Consider the following 24619-nt stretch of genomic DNA (forward strand, 5'->3'; position numbering starts at 1 on the left):
GTCACAGGTTCCTCTGAAAGCAGAGAATATTCTACAAGACAACTGCGTCAGCCCACACCCACCGGCGCCTTCCCCACCCTCAAAGCATGACTCCACTTTTTCTAACACTGCCCTTAAGGAATCTGGCTTCTGTGACTTCCAGTAATTACACAAATCACCCATGATGAAGCAGCTGAACACACTGTTAGACAAAGAAACAAAAATTAAGCAAGTAGAAAACTCATTAAAATGCTGTCTTTGATTATTTTTACTCCTAACAATTCATGTTACCAAACAAGTCTTTCTTCCCTGCTTTTGCTTGGAAGTAATAGTTTAAAAGAATTCTAATGCGTACTGGGTGATTTTCTCCAGACTCATAATTCAACAACTAGACACACTTTCCCTTCCCCCATTTCCATCTAGGACTCCTCCCTGTCACCTTACAGCTTCTGACTTAGCTGCGTTCATACCCAGCAGTCCCAGCAAAGCTTTCTGTTCGCATTATACAACAAAAAAAGCAGGCAATGAACAATTCATGCTCCTAAGTGCTTGTAATAAAGCCAGGCTGAGCTGACCTCTCCCATCCCATATAGCTGCATGTCAGCCATATAAGCTTAAAGGATCAAGAATAGTATGTATGTGATGTGTATAAACAAACTAATTAAAATCTAAGGTCTCTCATTCCAGCTAGTGCCTAATGGGACCAATATGATCAACTGTGAGGGGGGAGAAAAAAAAAAAAACAGTCACTCCAAGCTGGCTAGAGATACTGTTTTTCCTGCCTAGGATACATCTCTTTTAGGCTCAATAAACAGCCTAAAAGAAGGGCAACTCAGGGGTTGCCGTTCTTTCCTTTAAGACTTTTCAAATAAAAACTATCAACTCAGCAACATTGAGCCAAAAGACCACTCCCTGATTCCAAGTGGACATATTGATCAACTGAACTGACATGTGCCTCCTCCTTTCTCTCTCTTTATAGCAATCAGCAGCTGCACCAGGAAAATCCATTTCATTTCCCAAAACAAAAGGCAACACATTGCTCCTTAACTGATACTGTCAGACTACAGTTTTTAGGAGGAAAAAAAAAAAAAAATATATATATATATATATGTAAATTGAAGATGCCTAAAGACATAGCTAAGAGTTGAAATGAACATGATACATGTTTACTGTAGTTCAGAATTAAGTTGAGGTTAGGACTGAGCCCAGAGATCTGTATTCACCATAGTCCCTTGGAACCCTACTATTTATTCATCTTACCAGATTCTGGCTAAAGTTAAGAGCAGCACCCACTAGCACTTCCAGAGGCTCTCCTCAGTGTTACCCTTCACTGCAACTGCCGCAGAGAGCAGACTTGTTACAAGTCCGCCTGCAAACAACTCAAGCTATTTTAGAGACTGTCTAGAGATGGAAAAATATCGTGGCAGGCTTTCAACTAACTATGAAGGACGTGAGTTGAAGGACTACCATATAAATCAAAAAGCTCAAGTAATTTCATTTGGTTTGGGTCTTCACGCTTTTAATAAATTCTCTCTTGAACAGGCAAGAGATCCCCTTTCACACCAGGGTTATGTCAAATGCTTATTCAGCATTCGCTCCTTGCCATGAAGAAACTGAAACCCAACCGAGGTAAATACCAAATTTCATACTGTAAATCACTAAATATTTCAAAAATCACAAGAGCAAACAGGGGACCAATTAGCTCTGCCCAATAAAAAAAAAAAGAGAGAAATATACATCTTCACAATGCTGAAACATTGTGAACTGCTCATTTCAGAGCCTATTTGGGATTTTGCAATAGAAAATTATCTTATGCTTATGAAAAATTCTATGAGAACACCAAAAATAACAGGCAGAGATGGAGCAAGATTAATTCTATGTATTATGATTCTTCTATGACTCTTACAGGCCTTTGTCTTAACCCAGCAGCCTGAAAAACAGATTTAGGTAAAACAGCCCTTCTTTCCCTAGTCCATTTTAAGCAGACAACATCCCCCCCATCTCCGCCTTAGCAGACACCGACTAACCAACAAAACAGCCGTGCAATTAAGGCCCAGACATTCAACACTCACCATCTCCTGCTCCCACCGTCTCCTTTTGATGTTTACAGCACATCTGTAGGATGCAATACTAGGAGATGCCTTGTTTGACCTGCTGCATGATGCTGTGACATCAGTTCAGATGATGCAGCTCATTATGGGAAAGACTGCTGTTGCTATGGCAACCGGGATGTGCTAGGAATCCTTGCTGCATTTCCAGTGGAGCCTGAGACAATACGGAAGCCCTGTAAGAAACAGACGATATGCAAAATGTAGACCAAAGGGAGAGGATCCCTCATTGGACTAAAATCCATAGATTTAAAAGGGATTTCCCTGAAGGCACATTGGAAAAAAACAAAAATTACCTCTTACTTTGTTGTTACACGTTTACAAAAGAATGAGGTTTGGGGAGATATAGATTTGGTACTGAGCAAAATAAAAACAAATGCACAATGTTTCTTGGTTAGGCAGTTTGATCACTTTTTCCTCTCTGGACAGCATGATGATATCTTTTTAAAAGTTATTAAAAAGAATTTTTGTTCACTTGTCAAAAACTGAAAGAACAAAGCAGAGAACAGAAAAAAAATTTTAATGGAATATAAACAGCTGATAAAGTATTCTAGCTCTAAAATAAATAAGCTTTAATTCTCAAAACATGAGCAAACTCCCACCAACGAACTCTGCCCTGATCATTTCCGCTGATGGACACCAACCCACAGAACCTTCTTAATGCAGTACGGGCCCAGCTCTCAGTTGAGCACTGACAGGCACATGCAAGGATGATATAGGAGACATAACATGTCACTCTCAATTCTAGGGCCCCATCCCTTGGCCTGCAGAGGACCTCTCCTGCTCACAGTCAAACTGCAAGTCTTCTTTGGGACCAAACCCAATGGTTGGAACAAGTAACCAACCACCAAAGTCAGTGGTATTTCAAATATTGGAGTTCTGTTTTCCTCTTTCAGGAAAATAAGACACACAGGAGGAAATTACTTGTATCTCTCCCCCAACAAAAGCTGGAACTGTGTAAAAAGTCACATTTTTAAAATTTTTTTAATTTTAGAGAGAGAGAGCATGGAAGCAGGGGAGGAGGACAGGAGAGCAAGAGAGAATCCTAAGCAGGTTACACGGTCAGCACAGAGCCTGACATGGGGTTCAATCCCACAACCCTGGGATCATTACCTGAGCCAAAATCAAGACTTGGATGTTCAATCAACCGAGCCACCCAGGCACCCCTGAAAAACCACACTTAAACAAGATACAGTGAGGTATTTCCCCAACCGATGAAAGAAATGCAAATTTAAAGCAATCACTCTTTCCTAGTCCTATGCAGAAACAAATATTATGTGGTGAGAAGGGATGTGGGAAAGAGAAGATTTGGACAGAGCAGCCACTTTTTGCATATTTAATACTCTTAGACCACTGATTGAGACAGAATCAAGCTGACCGCCATTAACTCTACCTCCAAACTATGGTGGAGAACAACATTCTAAAAGCCTCAAATCTAACAAGACAATTATGTTGTTGTCTCTAACTTGAGATTATAAATGGCATGGTTGGCTAACTGCATGGGGGATGAAGAGATAGAATAACATAAGGAATTCAGGCAGCGCCTTGGTAAATAGGGGCTGACAAAATGCCTGAGAAGTGCCAGGATCCTAGCAGGGTGCCCCATCAGCCATTCAGAGCTGCCCTTCCCTGGATGGGAAGCTAGGATTGTTCCTGTTTCACCTAATGAGTACTTGGGAGACCAAGAGCAAGAGGTTGAAGCTGCCTACCCAAGCTACCCATGCTTTCAGTCATGGGCGCAGCCTGACTCCCATCCTTAATCTTAGACCGTATGCTATACCAAGAGCAGTAACAGGCAACCATGCCAGAGCAAAGAACATTCATCTGGGATTCAGGAAACATAGTGTTAATGCCAATTCTTCCAGTGAGCATCTGTGTGCATTCAGGCCAATTAGCCTCTCTGGACTTCAGGTTTTTCATCTGCAGAGATAATGTATTTCCCTCATAGCCATGGTTTTCAAGTTTTGTTAGTACTTGAATGCTTTATTCTAATGCTCTAGTCCAAAACTAGGCTGCCGTGATTGAGGGGAGATAAGAAGCCCAGAACCAAAACTGATGAACTTTTTTTTTTTAATGTTTTATTTATTTCTAGGAGAGAGAGAGAGAGAGACAGCGTGAGCAGGGGAGGGTCAGAGAGAGAGGGAGTCACAGACTGAAACAGTCTCCAGGCTCTGAGCTGGCAGTCAGCACAGAGCCCGACACGGGGCTCGAACCCACGAACCGCGAGATCATGACCTAAGCGAAAGTCAGACGCTTAACCAACTAAGCCAACCAGGCGCCCCCAAAACTGATGAACTCTTCTCAACCCCCACCTCCCCTACCTCATCTGCTCTGAACTGACCCATGAAGACATCTCTGAGGAAGATGGAATGAGTCACAGGTATACAACAATATTATTGGCCTTTCCATAGCTGAAATCTCATGGTTCTGTAAAGAGGAGAGAGCAGGGTGGAATCAGGTATTTCATAATTGAATATGTTTTCTCAGAAAGAGAAGAACCATGTCAGCCTCCTTTACCAAAAGCAAGTCATTTGTTTGCTCGGAAGAGATGGATGGTGGCTCTTCAAATCTGAGGTCAGACTCTTAACAGCCTGAACTGGCTGAATAACTAGTCCAAAAAATGGCACAGATTGGGTAAAAAAAAAAAAAAAAGCGGGGGGGGGACCCAAAAAGCAGAATCAAGTCATAAAGTATTTTCTTGCCTTGTGAATGGGCCTATAATAGTTTACTTTAGACTTACCAGTGGCCCTTCTCACTGTCACACATCTCCATCTCATGAGTTTATTTTGGGGACTGCATGCAATAATGTATATAAAAGCATTTGGAAACCAGAATCATAGAAATTTCAAGCCTTATTACTACTGTCATTAATAGCCCACTCACCCCAATCAGGGGAGGCTCTGTAGCTCTCATCTGTACATCCGGCCCGATTCTGGACTCTGGACTAAGATGATTAGGAAATGGCTTGCAAGGTCTGCTACTAAGGAGGAATTACTCCTTACCACTCACTTCAGATGAGGTTAGGAAAGGTAATGGATAGGCGATCCTCTCAGGGGACAAAGCCAGGGCCATGGGTAACAAAGAACAAATGAGTTTCTCCTGTAGAGGAGAATCAAGGCCAGACCAGTGAAATGAGGCAGGAAGCTTCAGACCTGAATGACGAGAAGGACTTCAGAATCGTTGTAAGTTGGGGACCACTGTGTGTCTTCCATTTTGCCTCTGACAGAGATGACTCTGCATCACTGAAAACTCCTGGATTTTCAGCTGAATGTCATGACTATATGGGACTTTAGTTAGCTTCCTTGGGATTTGAATATGCTTGTTATAGGGCAAAAAGGAGAAAAAAATATTGGGGGATCAGCAGGACAACTTGTGACAGCTACTCAGACTGCTCACTAATATCCATGTGTCTTCTCTTCCTCCTAGGTACATTCCCAATACCCTTACCTGTAGGTGGACCTTGGAACTGGTTCTCACCAATGGAATGTGAGTGAAAGTGAAGAGAAACATCTCTAAAGGTAATTAGGAGCCTGTGTGCCTTTCCCATACTTCTCTCTCTGCTAGCTGGATGCAAAGAATCTAGTGGAAAATTCTGAAGCCCTAGAAGAGAACAGCCCTACACAGTGGATGGAGCCTAAGTCCCTGGCCCCACTGACCTTGGGGTACAGCCCTACTCTCTTCCAATCACCCACTGACTTACATGGAAATGCAATTAGTGAGAAATAAACCTTTACTGTATTAAACAGATTGGGGGTAGTTTATTATACATGAGTTATTTAATTATAAATAAAATTATAACAATTTAATAAAATATACAAAAATGTAATAAAATATAATATATAATAAAATTATATTATACATTGTTACTTATAAATTTACAGTGTTAAAAACAGGTTTTCTTATTACAGAGCTTCTAAGAGTCTTTAATTTGCTTCTATGCATTGAGATCCCTCATGGGGAGAATACACTACATAGTATTTCCCTAATTTATTTGACCATAGAATCCTTTTTTCATGGACTAATTTTCAACTGGCTGTCCAACCACAGTCTACAGGACTGTAAACAATAATGAGCTAGAATCCCCTTGGGTCCCTATTTCAGTCTAGAGGCTGTAGAAAAGGAAAAAGTGAAACTTTTTTCATCTCTAGTACAACAGTCTAATTCCAGTCTTTCTCTGCCATTCTGAACTGACAAGGCAGAAATTGGTGGTGTTATTATAGACAGAGCAACATTTATACAAATGTTTCCTCCTGGCCATTGTCCCCTACTTACAATTAGGAGTTGTGTCCCCAATTCTTACCATATCAGGAACAAAGGAGTATTCTTTCTAAATCATCAGCTCATGATGTAACATGCATCTTGTGTTTGCATTTTAGAGGTTTAAAAAAACCTCAAGCTGTTGGGATGAGCACTGGGTGTTATATGGAAACCAACTTGACAATAAACTATTTAAGAAAACAAAAAAACCCTCAAGCTATTCCTGGAAATGTGACAAGCCTGCCTCCCTTAGTGTATCATGTTAAAATCTCTGAATCTGAAGCCTGTTAGTTGTTAGCAACTGTTAGCTGGGGAAGTCCTAGCTGATTTCACAGGTGAGCCTCCAAAATACCCTGACTAAATGTAACAGTGGTGTGTTTCTTGTTCACTGGAAGTCTAAATGGATGTTCTGATTGCAGGTGACCTTCTGTGTGGTGATTCGGGGACTCTATCTTGAGATTTCACCTTCCTCTGGAACCTCAGAATCCTTGGAAGTCATGACACAGGGAAGGTGTTTATGGGCCCGATCTGGAAGTAACTCTTCTACACTTCCATCCACATTCCATTGGTTAGAACTCGGCCAAATAGCCACATATACTGTAGGAGAGGCTGGGAAATGCAATCTACCTTTGTGCCCAGCAAGAAAAGGAAACAGGCATAATATATAATTATCTACCATATCATGATATCAGGAATCTGAGCCATGTTTCAGGTTGCACCTTACATATCTGTCTGCAATACCACAAGTGGGTCTTCTTGAGCCCAAGTGAACAGTCAGACACATAAGATTATCACAGCCCACCAGTCTGCTCAGAGAATTTCCCAGCAGGGCAGCATTAGGCATTACTCTCCCACAGGAGTCTTGCAGTAAACTGTGGATCAACCCACACAGTATCCAGGAGCTATTCTATCTGGCCTCTAGGTGACAGCTGAAGTGCAATGAGTAGAACATACACAAGTTCAAGAGCACCCAGCCTTAAAAGCATTATTCTTCATCGGAGCCCGTATCTTTGTAACAATGTCATGGACATAATTTCCAGGGTTCCCACAAAAGTTATGCCCAGTTATAAGAGTCACTGTGATCAGAAAAGATCCAAACTATGGCTTCCTTTCAGGATTTGTAGTTATCTCATTCCAGACCAAGAAGGGCTTGCCCCTCATCACTCATAGAAGATGTTGCAGAAAATATAATAGATGGCAGTGAGGAGACCTCTTGGAGATCCCCCAAAGCTAGGGCCATAGGCAGAATGGACAAACAGCTCCTCTTAAAGAGCACAGTTAGGACCAGACCAGGGAAATTCTCCTACTTTCCAGTAGTCATTTTTACTAATAAAGGTCCATTTTTCCCCATTGCATTGTTGCCTAAAAACATTACTGACATTTTATCATTTTCAGGTTTCCAGGATAACAGAGCTTAACCAAAGGTTAAATTCTCTCAAAAAAGGATAAAGTGTTTAGCTAATCTTTCTACCAGAAATGCCCAATTCTGGCTTCAAAATTGACCTTTGTTCATAAAATGATATAAGCATTCAAACACTCCAACCACATGCTTTTATGACTACACACCCAAGCTGCCTGTGGATGCCACTTCAATCAGTATATTTTATATACTTTCTGGGGATATCTGGAAACCAAAACTATTTGAACACTAAACTACAGTGGACATTAGTGGCTCTTACTGTTGAATGCTCAGCATCCCTCTATGTTCTTTAGATATCCATATAAAGCAAAAATTCTTTTCTGAAGATTATTAATCACTGGTGATCAGAACAGAACTTTCAGTCATAATAATGATATACAAGCTCAGTTATTATTGTAGTTACCTGAAATTCCAGACATTACCTCTAGGTTATATTCTTTGGGTGAGAATCCAATTAAAGGAATGGAACATTCCTCATTGTGACTCAGTCATAAGCCAACCAGTTTGTTACATTGCCCTGACCTACAGACATTAGTTAGAGATGGGTATGGGGCCCCACTGAAGCCAGTGAGATTCAATGAGACATTTTAATGAAAATCATTCCTGGCTCCTGGTTCTAAAAGTGAAAGGATGTCAAATTTGAAGCTGCTTGCCCATTTTGCAGTCATGAATGAAGAACCTGTCTAAGAATAAAACCAACAAGAGAAAGCAGAGCTGAGTTTATTTGAGCTGGTGAGACTGCTTGAGCCAGAAATCAGCCCTTCTCTGGCTCTGTAGGTTATAAGAGCAAAAAGTCCATTTTTCTGCATCAGCCAGTATGTTTTGGGATTTCAGTCACAGTAAACAGAGACCTACCTAGCTAATCCAAAAAGCCATTAGAGACACTGTGCAAGGTGCAAGTTAGCACCGTAAACATGCAGCCTCCTTGGGAAGGAAAGAAGAAGTTGGGTTCTGCAGTGCAATAAGACCCTAACAGTGTTAGGATCAGGGCCTGAATTGGCAAGATTTATCCTACAAGGAAGATGCAAAGCATTATCTTTTCTCCTGGACACTCCTGGATTTATGACAGTGACCTCACACCCCAATCAGCCTGAGCCCCATCCCTCTGTCCTTTCCCAGGGAAAATTCCCATCAGTAAAGGCCAAAAAGCCTCAAAAATCCCAGGGAAGGTAGATGAGATCCTGAATGAACACCTAGATCTGGAGCTTGAAGCAGACCTTGGGGTGATTTTGTCCATAGAACCTGGCCCCAACCCATTGAGACATTTCCCTACCATCCTTCTAAATTTAAGATTTTATCTTGCCTGACTTTATAGAGAGTATGATTTGCTGCTTCACTTAGATTTAACTCCAAACACAAACCTTTAACATGAAACTAAATGGCTTTTATGTGCAGGTCAAGCACAGTTGTGCTGCTTTATACAGGGAAAAGAAACATTCAGGACCAACTTTTGAACAGGGGTTACAGGCTATTTAAACTCTGCACTGTATTTCTGGAATTTCCTTGTTGAAGAATTTATTTTTTTCATAGGTCTAAATCTTATCTATTCAAGTAGACCGTCTTTAGGGTACTAACCATGCCTTGTACTACTTTTGATTTCCCCATAGCCTTTAGCACACTCCTAGGCACAAGTAGTTCCTTAATAAGTCCTTCTTGATTCTTAGGGGTTTTTTCTTACAAGGAAATATTGTTTCCATTCCAGGCAAAGACAATTTTCCTAGCAGCCTTCTCCTTATCACTCCAGAGTTTGAAAGCTTATATGATCTTACTAAGGCTTGTATGTGTCCATCTTTTTCCCTTCCTTTGATGCCTAAAATAACAAAAAAAGTTATTTGCTACTGAGAAGATCTGACCAAAAATGATAAAGCAAGTCATCTTTATGCAAATACCTACTGTGTGTCATCAGACCTATGATAGAGGAGATAGTGGTCAGGATATCTGTTTCAAGTTATTTACAACCTAGTCTTATAACTAACAAAGTATTTCCAGCCTGCACAACCTTTTAAACTAGACTCTTCCTTTTTACTGAGAAAATTATTAATAAAATAATTAACCCTCATTTATAAATATTCTCTCAGAATAAGCATAGTACGTTCTAGAAAGATATGGTTTTCCAAGATAATTTTAGTTAGAAAAAGTCACTTTTTCCTATAAATGTATGTGCATATAAACACACACCACATATATATGTACTCAGAAACATAGGTGAGAATGAGTTTTTGTACGTAATACCAGTATTTCCCTTTACTGTAGTCAACATCATTTTATTGTTAAATTTACCAATTTACTACTGAAGTAAACATTCTATATTTGTTATAAAAACCACAATAATACAAAATATTACTGCTTCATGGAATTCTTTTGAAAAGGATTACACACACATAAACATAAAAATAAATCTAAAATATTAAGTACACATGTCACATAAAGACATATATACCACATAAAATACATATGTATTTATAAGGGTTATATATAAATGCATATATTGAGATTATCATAAAAGAAAAAAACAAGTCATAAAAGCATTGTTTGACCTAGCTCTATGTTCACAGTGCTTACTCAGGTCTATGGACTATTTGTGTCCCCTCCAAAAATTCATATGTTGAAATCCTAACCTCCAAGAAGATGATATTAAAAGGTGGAGTCTTTGAGAGGTGAGCTGGTCTTGAAGGTGGATCCTTCCTGAATGGGATTAGTGCACTTATAAAAGAGGCCAGAGAAAGTTCCCTGCCCCCTTTCACCGTGTGATGGCAAAGCAAAGAGGTATCATCTGTGAAGAGGAAGTAAGTTCTCACCAGATATTGAATCTACAAGCACCTTGATCTTGGACTTCCCAGACTGCACAACTGTGAGAAATCATTAATCATTAATCATTAGTACTGACAGGGAGCCTGGGTGGCTCAGTCGTTTAAGTGCCCAACTTCAGCTCAGGTCATGATCTCATGGCTCATGGGTTCGAGCCCCGCATCAGGCTCTGTGCAGGCAGCTCAGAGCCTGAAGCCTGTTTCAGATTCTGTGTCTCCCTCTCTCTCTCTGCCCCTCCCCTGCTCATCCTCTGTCTCTCTCTGTTTCAAAAATAATTTTAAAAACTATTAAAAAAATTTTAGAATATTATTAAAATGTCCATACTACTTAAAGCAATCTGCAGACATAATTCAATCTCTATCAAAACTCCGATGCATTTACAGAAACAGAAAAGCCATACTAAAATTTGCATGGAATCATAAAATACTACAAAAGGCTAAAGCAATCTTAAGCAGTAAGAAGAAAGCAAGAAAAGGCATCACACTTCCTGATTTCAAACTATCTTATATAGTAATCAAAACAGGATGGTATTGTCATAAAAATAGGCACACAGGTCAATGAAACAGAATAGAGAAACAAACCCATGCATACATGGTCAACTAATTTTCAACAAAGTCACTAAGAATAAAAAATGGGGGGAAATACCCTCTTCAACAAATGGTATTGGGAAAACTGAGTATCCACATACAAAAGAATGAAACTGGGCCCTTATCTCACACCATACATAAAAATTAGCTCAAAATGGATTAAAAATTTAAGGATAAGACCTGAAACCATAAAACTCTTAGAAGTAAATATAGGGGCAAACCTCCTTAATATTGGTCTTGTTAAGGATTTTTTAATATTATTTATTTATATAGAGAGAGATAAAGAAAGGGACAGAGAGAGAAGGAAATAGAATCTCATTGTCAGTGCAGAGCCTGATGCATGGCTCTATCTTAAGAATTACTTTAGATCATGACCTGAGCCAAAATCAAAAGTTGGACACTTAACCGGCTGAGGCACTCAAATGCTCCATCAGTGGTTCTTTTTGATATGATACCAAAAACATGGGCAACAAAAGCAAAAATAAACAGGCTATATGCACTAAAATTTTTCTGTACAGCAAACAATTAATAAAGGAGAAAGTATTTGCAAACCATATAACCAATAAGGGTTAATATCCAAAATACATAAGGAACTCTTAGAACTCAATAGAAAAAGAAATCAGATTTTTAAATGAGCAAAGGACCTGAATAGACATTTCCCCAAAGAAGATATACATATAGCAAATAGCAAAATATAAAAAGATGTTCAACATCATTAATCAGGGAAATGTAAATCAAAACCATAAGATATCACCTCACACCTGTTATGATGTCTATTATCAAAAAAATGAGAGATAGCAAATGTTGATAAGGATATGGAAAAAACGGAATCCTTATACTCTTTTTTTCTCAAGGAGGTAGTTTTTATTTTTTAATTAATCAACTTATTTATTTTTTAATTTACATCCAGGTTAGTTAGCATATAGTACAACAATCATTTCAGAAGTAGACTCTAGTGATCCATCCCCTAACACCCAGTGCTCCTCCCAACAAGTGTCTTCCTTGATACCCCTTACCCATTTAGCCCATCCCCCCGCCCACAACTCCTTCAGCAACCCTCTGTTTGTTCTCTATACTTAAGAGTCTCTTATGTTTTGTGCCCCTCCCTGTTTTTATTTTTTGTTTCCCTTCCCTTATGTTCATCTGTTTTGTATCTTAAATTCATCATATGAGTGAAGTCATATGATATTTGTCTCTCCCTGACTGACTAATTTTGCTTAGCATAATACTATTTAGTTCCATCCACATAGTCACAAATGGCCATTTGGGCTCTTTCCATACTTTGGCTATTGTCAATAGTGTTGCTATAAACATTGGGGTGCATGTGCCCTTTGAAACAGCACACCTGTATCCATTGAATAAATACCTAGTAGTGCAATTGCTGGCTTATAGGGTACTTCTATTTTTTAATTTTTTGAGGAATCTCCTTACCGTTTTCCAGAGTGGCTGTACCAGTTTGCATTCACACCAGCCATATAACAAAGTTCCCTTTTCTCGGCATCCTTGCCAACATCTGTTGTTGCCTGAGTTGTTAATTTTAGCCATTCTGACTGGTGTGAGGTGATATCTCATTGTGGTTTTAATCTGAATTTCCCTGATAATAAGTGATGTGCATTTTTTCATGTGACTGTTAGCCATCTGAATGTCTTCTTTGAAGAAGTGTCTATTTTTGTCTTTTGCCCACTTCTTCACAGGGTTATTTGTTTTTGGAGTGTTGAGTTTGATACATTCTTTATAAATTTGGATACTAAACCTTTATCTAATATGTCATTTGCAAATATCCTCTCCCATTCTGTTGGATGTCTTTTAGTTTTGCTGATTGTTTCCTTTGCTATGCAGAAGCTTTTTATTTGATGAGATTCCAATAGTTCATTTTTGCTTTTGTTTCCCTTGCCTCCAGAGATGTAATGAGTGTGAAATTGCTGTGGCCAAGGTCAAAGAGATCTTGGCCTGCTTTCTCTTCCAAGATTTTGATGGCTTCTTATCTTACATTTAGGTCTTTCATCCATTTTGAGTTTATTTTTGCATATGGTGCAAGAAAGTGGTCCAGGTTCATTTTTCTACATGTCACTGTCCAGATTTCCCAGCACCATTTGCTGAAGAGACTGTCTTTATTCCATTGGATATTCTGTCCTGTTTTGTCAAAGATTAGTCAGCCACACATTTATAAGTCCATTTTGGGGTTCTCTATTCTTTTCCACTGATCTGAGTGTCTGATGTTGCGCCAGCACCATATTGTCTTGATGATTACAGTTTTGTAATACATCTTGAAGTCCAAGATTGTGATGCCTCCAGTTTTTGTTTTCTTTTTCAGGATTGCTCTGGCTATTCAGGGTTTTTGCTGGTTCCATACAAATATTAGGATTGTTTGTTCTAGCTCTGTGAAGAATTCTAGTATTATTTTGATAGGGATTTCATTGAATATGTAGATTGCTTTGGGTAGTATTGACATTTTAACAATATTTGTTCTTCCAATCCAGGAGCATAAAATATTTTTCCATTTTTTTGTGTTTTGTTCGATTTCCTTCATAAGCTTTCTATAGTTTTTTCACCCCCTTTGGTTAGGTTTATTCTTAGGAATTTTATGGTTTTTGATGTAATTGTAAATGGGATTGACTCCTTGATATCTTTTTCTGTTGCTTCATAATTGGTGTATAGGAATGCAACTGATTTCTGTGCATTGATTTTATATCCTGCGACTTTGCTGAATTCATGGATCAGTTCTAGCAGCTTTTTGTTGGAATCTTTTGGGTTTTCTACATAGAGTATCATGTCATCTGTGAAGAGGGAAAGTTTGACTTCTTCCTTGCCGATTTTGATGCCTTTTATTCCTTTGTGTTTTCTGACTGCTGAGGCTAAGACTTCCAATTCTATGTTGAATAACAGTGGCAAGAGGGGACATCCCTGTTATGTTCCTGACTATAGGGGGAAAGCTCTCAGTTTTTGCCCACGGAGGCTCCTCAAAAAAATTAAAATAGAGTTGTCATGGTCCAGGAATCTTACTTCTGGGTATATCCAAAGGAAGTGAAATCACTCTCTCAGAGAGACACCTGCATTACCATCTTCATTGCAACATTATTCACAGTAGCCAAGATGCGGAAACAACCTGTCCATCAACAGATGAATGAATAAAGAAATGCTGAGTAAAAAAAGCCAGATGAAGAAACATCAAATTCACAGAAACAGAGAGTGGAAAGGTGGTTTCTGAGGACTTGGAGGGAGACCTTAGTCAAAGGGTATAAATTTTCAGTTATAAGATGAATAAGTTCTGAGGATCTTATGTACAGTATAGTGTCTACGGTTACTTCTGTACACTTGAAATCTGCTAAGAATGTAGATCTTAAGCATTCTCACCAAAAAATAAAATAAAAATGTGTGAGGTGAGAGGTAATCACTTCACAAAGCATACATATATCAAATCATCACACTGTTCACTTTAAATATCTTACAGTTTTGTCAGTAATACCTCAGTAAAGCTAGAGAGAGAAAAGAACAACAACAACAAAAGACATCCAGATCTTGTATGGAATTGGCCAGGAAATAAATTTTTCTAATATAAAGTTAAAATACTTCAGGGCCTGTTTTAGTTAATATGTCAGCCCTTGGCTTAATGTTTTAAAACACCCAAGAAGTGTGGCATCACTGTAGACAGTAGACACTGTGGTCAGTTAGCACTACAACAATGTGTGGTCAAGGTTTTGAAATGTTATTGACGTGCTGTAATATACCATTAATATACTATACGAGATGAGTTACACTGAAGAAAGAGATGATGGCCCAAGGAAAGAAGAGCCAGCACCATTTTTCTACATGGGATTTTAAATGGTAATTTTGAAAAAGGTAAATACTAACACCCACCCCCAAAAGACACTCAATTCTGAGGCACTACTTCTGATGGCTGGGTATGGCTCCCATACATTGGTGGGTTTTGCAATCAGTCTGGAGTCCTCTCCTGCAGGAGATAGCTTTACGAGTAAGTGTTACTCAGATGGTGGAATTTGAGGAGAATCCAAGTCCCACCTGTCCCATGGTCTCCCCCACAAACCCACTCTGGCTCCTAAATTACCTCAGGATTCACTCCACTCAGTTGGAAGCTAATGAGTATTTTGGAGGCGAGGTATCACCATCTGCCATCAGCAACCATTGATACCTGCAAGGAGGTGCATGCTGTGAGACAGGCACTAGCCAGGCTGGTGGAAAGACAATTAGGTTGAAGCCCAGACTTTAACTAGCCATGGGAAATCAGCCAAGTCATTTAAATTCTCTCCGATTCCTCATCTGCAAAATGAGGAATAACTGCCCTGCTTACCTAACACTGTTACGAGAGTCTAAGAAGTAAAATGCCATATTGGTAAGTGTTTTAAGAAGGAAGGAAAGGAGGAATGTGTAAAGGGCATGGGAGAAGTAAAGGGAGAAGAAAAGAGACAGAAGAAAAGAGGAAAAGAAAAAGGGAAAAGGGGGAGTCAAAGGGATAGGAGAAAGAGGAAGAGAAAAATAGGCAGGGAAAAGAGAGGGAGGAATTAAAAAGTAGGAAAGAAAAAGAGTGAGGGAAAAGGATAGTAGAAGGGGAGAAGAAAAGGGAAGGAAAGAAAGACAAAAGAAAGGTAAGAAGTTATAAAAGAATGTAGGCTTTGGAACCTGAATTCCTCTCTAAACTCTAGACTCACCTAAGTGTGTGTCCTTGGGAAAATAATTTATTCCAAGCCTCACATTTTTTTCTGGAAAATGGAGATAATAATTCTGCCTTTCAATGTTATTATTATAAAGATCATCTATTCATACATTTAATAAATGGTCATCTATTCAACAAATATTTACTGAGCAGTACTCTAGGTACTTGGCATACATGAGTGGGTAACACAGGACCCCTCTTTTTTGGGAGCTCACATTGTTGTACAAATTGGAGCATCCAGTATGACGCCTGGCATATACCAGACATTCAACAGATGTTGGTTAATATTATTATTCAATACTAATAAACTATAAGGTATTATGAAATGTAACCTATTACTGTTAGCCCAAATTAGATTAGCCAGATTCCATTCCTATGGAGAAATGGTAGTCAAAAAAGCAAGCTTTTTTTGAGATGTAACTGACACACCTTAGTCTCAGGTGTACATATAATGATTCTATATATGTATATAGTGCAAAATAATCACCACAATCCATCACCACATACAGTGACACTTTTGTGCGTGTGTGATAACTTTTAAGATCTATTGTCTTAGTAACTTTCAGTATTACAATATAGTTTTTATTAATGGTAGTCACCATGTGATATATTGCCTCTCCAGGACTTATTCATTTTATAACCAGAAGTTTGTACTTTTTTATGTCCTTCAACTCTTTGCCCACCTCTCACTCCCCACCTCTGTCAATCACCAGTTTGTTCTCCATATCTATGAGTGTGATTTGTTTTATTAAGATTCCACATGTATGTGAGATCATGTAATATTTGTCTTTTTCAGGCTTACTTCACTTAGCATAATTCCCTCAGGGCCCATCTATGTTGCCATTTCCTGGAAGAAGTGAACTCTAATGGGGAAGGGAAGAAATGTCTAGCAAACCAGATGATACCTAGGAGACTATCAGAGGTAGCATTCCTAAGGCCACAAGATGGACAATCCTGAACATCATCAATGGGAGAGAATTGCCCTTCAACCAGATATATCCAAAGTGGACTGTTAAATGAAAAGAAATCAACCACTATAATATTTGAATTATTACATTTATTCTTCAGAGCCTCCCCAGTTATTCTAACGGTCAGTCATAATTGAGAACCACTGAACTAAATAATTAACATGTGAATAATGGAGAGTAAATGCGTTGCCCTATGTGAAGTATAAGCATATAATTAATGTACATGAAAAAGCACGACAAACTTGCTATGGCTAGAAGAGAAACATCTGAGTTTTTCTACTAAGACTGGCCTATTTGTACCGATCCACCCTCTCCCTGTTCACTTGCCCTACACAAGGTGAAGGGGAGCATGCAAGATGAGGCTGGGCAGGGAAGCAGAATGTAAGGATCTTGAACGTGCCTTAAAGAAGGCTCAGACTAGAGGTGAGAGGGATATGGAGCCACTCAGAATTTAAACTAGGAAAAGGTATACTCTAAACGCTATTCTTCTAACAGAGTTTCCAAATATTTCCTGCTCATCTGGGCTTCCCAGAAATGGGCTCTTCTATTAATCTATAAATTGGTATATTTCTTCTATTTTTCATTGTATCTAAAAGCTACCTTTTAAAAATACTCTCCAGGTGCCTGGGTGGCTCAGGTGAGCGTCTAACTTAAGCTCAGATCATGATCTCATGGTTTGTGAGTTCAAACCCTGTGTCAGGCTCTGTGCTGACAGCTCAGAGCCTGAAGCCTGTTCCAGGTTCTCTGTCTCAAGGCCTCGTTCTGTCCCTCCCCTGCTCATACTCTGTCTCTCTCTGTCTCTCAAAAATAAATAAATTTTAAAAATACACTCTCAGCTTAAATTACTAAGGAGGCATATACAGCAAAAGTATATACAGTAAGGCATTCAAATATTTTTGTCAAACATGAGCTACTTAATTATAATAATAATTATGCTTCTAATAGCTAACAATGTGACAGGCTCTGTTAGAGTACATATTAACTTATTTAATCTTTATTAACCCATTTAAATCTTTAATCTGGGAGAAAAAAAAAGAATCCTGGGAGAAAGGTACTCATTCTCATTTTGCAAATAAGGAACAAAGGCATCCACAGTTGCCCGATATCTTGCTGCCTATACAGTGGCAGAGCCAGGATTTAAAGGCAGGTAGGTAGACTCACCACAGAGCCCATACCCTTAACCTCCAAGACATAACATATAATCCTGAAAATGTTTATATTTACATCTGGAACACAGACCTTCCCTCATTAACATATCTTTGTAGGCATCCTACCTTCACCACTTTGGTTCCCCCAGTAGCAGCCCAGAATCAACCAGCAATGGAAAAAAAGAGGAAGCACTCAGTCTACAAATCCACAGTACATGAGCCATGTGCAGATCATGGAGAGGAAACTTTAAGAGCTTCTAACAATTCCTTGCAGTTTAGAGGCCACCAACTGTAAATGTCTTGCCTACAAAAACTTGATACATTATGACGCTGGTGAATTTTCAATAATTCTTGTTGACTGAAATAATACATACATCTCCAAATTATTCAGCCCCAGACCAGACATTTATTCCCATGCTATAATGCCAATGCTGCTCAGGGGGCAAAAGTATTATAAAGACAATGCTGCCAATCAAGGTGAATATGGTTGCACTAAGTACATGGCACGGCAAGTATACAAGGAAACGCAATCTTAATGATTGCTAGAAATCTTGACTCCCTGGCCTAAAAGTCTCTGGGCCTGTGGTAATTTTCAGGGTTTCTTTATAAATAGAATCACTAAAACACTGTTGCTCCATAGGGAAGCAGAACAACGGCTGGGAACTGGGTGGCCTGAGTCTCAGTCCCAGTAACTAGCTCTGAGGGTCATTTATATTCTCCATGTTTCCGTTTTTTCATGATACATGCCCTGCTGTTTCTGGACGCTATTCTAAAATCCCCCCAAATAATAGAAGGAAGTGTGCTTTCTACATTTAAACACTACAAGCCAGCCTAGTGAAAATGGTGTAAGTTTTAGAGCCCAACAGACCTAGCTTTAAATCCCAGCTCTGTCATTCACTAGCTGTGTGATCATGGGCACATTACTTGCCCACCCTGAACATAGTTTCCAGATCTATTGCAAAAAATTAATAATAAGACCTATCTCTTAAGGTAGTCAGATAACTAAATGAGCTAATTATGTAAAGCATCTGGCACATATTGGTGCTAAATAAATGGTAATTACTGTGCTTGTTTGCCAGCCATTATTTCTCAGGTTAGTCTTATGTAAATTACAAACATCATGAGGCCTTTGACAACGAATTTTTTTAAATTCCCACAGCATCTAGCATAGAACTGACCATGCTGAATGGTGACTAGCAGCAGCAACGCAAGTACTAAGAGCAGCAGGATCAGCTGTAATTATTGTCAGAGAAGCAAGTAGCAACAACAATAACAGTAACAGAAGTAGTAGTAGGGCAGCAATAATAACAGTAGCAACAATTGCAATGCCATTCCAGCCTGTTCTTTCTTATACAATGGATTATCTATCTCTATGCCAAGAAGATAAAGTCTCCCGTGCAAATAAGCACTGATTTATAGGCAGTGGGTAAGAAATTGAGCAGACCGCGCAAGTTGAGGAAGCTCAAGTGCTAATGGATGTTAAATACTCCATCCACGTTTCTCCATACTAGTCCTGTAAGTTGTCATCTCCACTGGTATCAAATCCAGCATTTTTGTGAACAGAGCTGTGACATCAATTCATTCAATATTTGAAAAGAATTCTAGACACTTATGATCTCAAACTTCAACCTAAGTCAGAACTTTCTTCTCTGACCCTCAAACCCCCAAATCTTAAGAGACTACAATCTGCCAGGTTTAATGCCATGCTTCAGGAGTCAAGGAAAGACAACAAAGACCCAGATAACTAGCTGAAAGAGAGATCCAAGCTGGTCTTGGGTAACGTGGGGGAAATGACAAAGATATTGGGAGAGTGACCAGAGGGAAGCCAAGAAAAAACTTAAAATAGTTTATGGGTTCCTCTATTCTTCCTCACAAGCAAGAGTTTATTTCTATGGTAAAGATTTTAACCACTGTCTGAGAAAGTAACCAAGAGTACAGAGGCACTAGAATTTCCTCTTCTATTACATTTCTGTTTTATTCATGGCATCCTGTGGGGAACATGGAGGAGAAAGTTTATTTAATAATATATACATGGGCATATGTTTAAAAAAAAAAAAACCATTACATAGAGCCAAACACAGCTAAAGCTTAACCATGAACCACACATTAAAAAAAAAAAAAAAAATTCTTTCAATCAGAGCAGTTCCAAAGGAGTAAACACATCCTCTGGTTGGCAAATATCTAGTTGTGTAATACTAGTACCCCCATCCAAATACATATATATGAGACTCAGAACAGCCAAAGAAACACAGCACACCAAAATGACAACACACAATAAAATAAACATCCTAATGGAATAACTAAAAGGAATTAAAATCAGATACACCAAGAAGACTCTGACTTACCACTACTGGGTAGTATTTTTATTAAGGTTCAGATGAGGAACAAAAATCTTCCCTCTGAGTCAGAAATCCTGTATTCTGTACAGGCTGGATGAGCTCTCCAGAACCCAGAGTTTTTCTCTTTCCTCAGCAATAGGAATCCAGAGGTCACAGAGAAGGTTACATTTGACTGAACCTCAGGGGAGGAGCAGTTTTGCTCCAAACTCTCTGAACAGACAACATAATGGTTTAAAAGCTTGGGTTTCTCTTGCTCTGCAGGTGACACACATGGCTGATGATTTGGGAATGGTGCTAGAAGACACTGTCCTCAGAGCAAAATCTGTCATTACCAGATCCCCAAGGATAATCATAGCTCACAGGTCTTTTTTTTAATTTATTTTTTTAATGTTTTATTTATTTTTGAGAGAGAGAGAGAGAGAGAGAGAGAGCATGAGCAGGGGAGGGTCAGAGAGAGAGGGAGACACAGAATCTGAAACTGGCTCCTGGCTCCTAGCTGGCTGTAAGCACAGAGCCCGACGTGGGGTTCGAACCCACAAACCGTGAGATCATAACCTGAGCCGAAGTCGGACGCTTAACCATTGAGCCACCCAGGCGCCCTGCACAGGTCTTAAAACTTCTCTTGGCTCATCCAGAAATGGATTTCCAGATTCTAGATTCCTACCTTCACCAAGTTCGGTATTTGCCCACAGTGGGCCTCAGCTAGGTAATGGAAAAATAATCTGGTGTAATTGAAAGGGTGTATACTAGCAAATATTCATCAAATGGGGCTGAGGGTGAGCCAAGATGAATATATAAGTGCAAGGATGTTAAGTTAGTAGTTATGTCAAGGAACATGGGCATCCTCACAGCTCTTTTTTCATTGGTGGCAGAGACTCCCTCATCCCCGTGGTCTCAGAGGGAGTAGAAGCCTTAGAAATGCTGGGGGCAGATAGTGGCAGGGCTGACAGAATGGAGGAAACTAGCAGAAACAGAGGCAACACTGGGGATGAGCAGAGGCAAAACTATGCCCCACTCCCACCACGAATATCCACTACTTATTTGTATGGTAAGATTTCCAGTTACTTACTAGCTTGGGCTTGAGCAGAGTCCTCATCACTAAAATAGACCTAATGGTAACCCACCAAACATTCTGTAAACTCTAATACACTATATAGATGTTACTTGATATCTTTACTATCATTACCAAAAATAATACTTAGACTCAACCATTTGGAAATTAGATTTTACTCTTATTTGCTGTTGTTAATTTTTTTCCCATTTATTTTAGAGAAAGAGAAAGAGAGGGAGCATGAGCATGGAAGAGGAGCAGAGTGGGGGAGAAAGACAGGATCTTTAAGCAGGCTTCATGATCAGCAGGGAGCCCAGCATAGGGCTCAATCCCATAACCCTGGGATCTTGACTCTGGCCGAAATCAGGAGTCGGATGTTCAACCGACTGAGCCATGCAGGCATCTCTTACTTGTTTTTAAGCTATTATTGGTCCAGGCAGTTTCTTCATTGAACTTTATTTTTTTTTAATGTTTTTTATTTATTTCTGAGAGAGAGACAGCATGAACAGGGGAGGGTCAGAGAGAGAGGGAGACACAGAATCTGAAACAGGCTCCAGGTTCTGAGCTAGCTGTCAGCACAGAGCCCGACACGGGGCTCGAACCCACGAGCAGTGAGATCAAGACCTGAGCCGAAGTCAGATGCTTAACTGACTGAGCCACCCAGGCGCCCCTCTTCATTGAACTTTAAAATATTTGTTAGTCATGTCAGATATTCTCCATAGAAATCCTAGACCAATTAATAAATGAAGATAGCAGGGAAAAAAATACTTTTAAAGTTTGACTTTCTCTTCAAGAAACATATTTCCCATTACTGAAGAAAACAAGTATATCACCCAACTTGAGGTGTTTGTACTGGGTTGACTTTACCAATATTTGAAACCATTCCAAGCAACCACAGTCAGTTTTTTTAATTACAGCTATACAACCTACAGGGCTGTCAGAACAAAGAAAAACTATGCTCCAAAGATTATTCCTGCTCCTGCTCATTATGCACACAGAAAACACATTTCTGGCAGTTTTAGGATAGTTTTAGTTTTTCCCTTTATCCCAGCCATCATGGTTCATGAATACAGAGGTCTAGGTTCAGAGACTAAAATACTATAGTATGTGAGTTAATACCAGACTCAGGCAATGTTAGTATAATGTGAATTCTGGCCATTCCTAAGATTTCCAAGCCTTGATGGGTAAAATCTGAAGGGAAGTTTTAGTGGGAGGGAGGCTGACATTTCAGTGCTGAAAGCAATTCCATCTGTCCAGATACAAGGACTTAAATTCCCTTTGGGGTACGTGGATCCTTTGTTTTGAAAAAAACATCCAAACATATCCTTGGTTATACCTATAACTTTTTTTTTGGAGAATAATGTGAAATATTCTGTCTATAGATGTTTCAAATTAAAAATATAAGTATTCTGGGGGCACATAAGTGGCTCAGTTGCTTAAGCCTCCAACTTTGGCTCAGATTATGATCTCATGGTTCATGAGTTTGAGCCCTGCGTCAAGCTCTGTGCTGACAGCTCAAAGCCTGGAACCTGCTTTGGATTCTGTGTCTCCCTTTCTCTGTCTCTCCTCCACTTGTGTTGTCTGCCTGTCTTTCTCTCTCAAAAATAAACATTTAAAACACACACACACACACACACACACACACATATGTACAAGTATTCTCTTTGGTAGAGATTTTCATTTTGGGTTAAGCTTGAAATAATCTTTAGAGTTTTTTTTTTTTTAAGAGAGAGAGAGCAAGTGGGGGAGGGGCATAGAGAGAGGGAGACAGAGGATCTGATGTGGGCTCTGTACTGACAGCAGAGAGCCCAATGTGGGGCTCAAACTCACAAACCACAAGATCATGACCTGAGCCAAAGCTGGATGCTTAACCAACTGAGCCTCCCAGGTGTCCCTCCTTAAAGAGATTTTGTCCTTGCTTTTTCAGAGAGGAGCTGTAGTCTAAGGATAAGGTTCCCCTAAAGAGAGTAGATATTCCCAATCCTTGGATGAGACAGAGGCTTGGACAAAAAAACAGGGACTGAGAAAGCTAACCCTAGACTAGGACAGAGGAACCTCATTCACTTTCTGGGTCTTAGGGAAACTATGAATACATTCTTAAGAGTAGACATATTCTGAGCTCCAGGGTATGGTTAGCTGGCCTCTAGCACATAGAAGCATGGAGGGAACTAAGAGACACTAGAAAGGCCCCTGAAAGTACTGTAGAGCTATGGATTCTGAAGTCAGTAACACTGCCATGGACTGAATTGTGCCCCCCTAAAATCCATATATTGAAGCCATAAACCTCAGTGTGATTATATTTGGAGATAGAGCCTATAAGGAAGTAATTAAGGTTATAAGAAGTCATAAGGGTGGGACCCTGATTGAACAGGATTAATGTCCTTATAGGAAGAAATACCAGAAAGCTTGTTTGCTCTCTCTCTCTCCACCATGTAAGTACATATAAGAAGCTGTTTACAAGTCAGGAAGACAGTTTTCACCAGGAACAGCATCTTGATCTTGGACTTTCCAGCCTCTAGAACAGTAAGAAAATAAACTTCTGTTGTTTAAGCCACACCATTTTATTATTGGTACTTTTTTATTATTCTTATTGGTATTGTTAGTGTTTTATTATGACAGTCTAAAGTGACCAAGACACATACCTAGTAACTGTTTCAGGATTCTTTTGGTATTGTACTTTTGTTTAATTATTCCTTTACCTAAAGCAGTCTTGTTAAACCTAACAGTCTAGCAGATCTTTCTAGTATTTGAATGCCTAGTATACTGGAGGCACTGTACTAGGCAAAGGAAAACAATGATGATTAAGATAGGCTTTTCTGCTAGTCAAGAGAGAAAGGTATTAAACAAAAAATGTACGGAAACTTCATGACAATTGTGACAAGTACTATCCTGCACATATGAGAGCACACAGCCGTCTCTGCCATACTGTGCAGAATTAAGGGGAAATCCTGCCCTCCAAGTGGCACAGTATAATAAAGAATAGAATCAGGTCAGTATGGGAGTGGGGGCAGCCATGGCCTGACAAAGATCAAAGGTGTCTCAGCCACATGATGAGGTGGGACCAGCACTTGCACAGTAGCTTGATAAGGAGAACAGAACACTAGATTGAAAGCCCCATGAGGGGAATGACCTTCTCTCTCTAGTTCACTGCAACATTCCCAGAATCTAGCATTCCTTGGTACACAGTAGACACTTAATAAGTACTTGGTTTTGGATGGATGGGCATAAATGATAAGACCATGGGGGAAATCTCAGAAACAAATGGAGTAGACTCTAAATGGA

The 24619-nt window shown here is 39.4% G+C and overlaps 1 protein-coding gene across 1 annotated transcript in view; it reads right to left on the minus strand.

Annotated features, from left to right (window-relative positions):
• AKAP6 (A-kinase anchoring protein 6) overlaps positions 1 to 2094 on the minus strand; it is a 494727-nt gene extending 492633 nt beyond the window's left edge. Inside the window, exon 1 of the mRNA XM_077772716.1 lies at positions 2052 to 2094. The gene's annotated coding sequence lies outside the window, so the exon portion shown is untranslated. The remainder of the gene's footprint in view (positions 1 to 2051) is intronic.
• Positions 2095 to 24619: the final 22525 nt, after the last annotated feature.

This window comes from Crocuta crocuta, unplaced genomic scaffold, assembly GCF_008692635.1.
Source record: "Crocuta crocuta isolate KB4526 unplaced genomic scaffold, BGI_CrCroc_1.0 scaffold116, whole genome shotgun sequence".
In the NCBI taxonomy this organism is placed as follows: domain Eukaryota; kingdom Metazoa; phylum Chordata; class Mammalia; order Carnivora; family Hyaenidae; genus Crocuta; species Crocuta crocuta.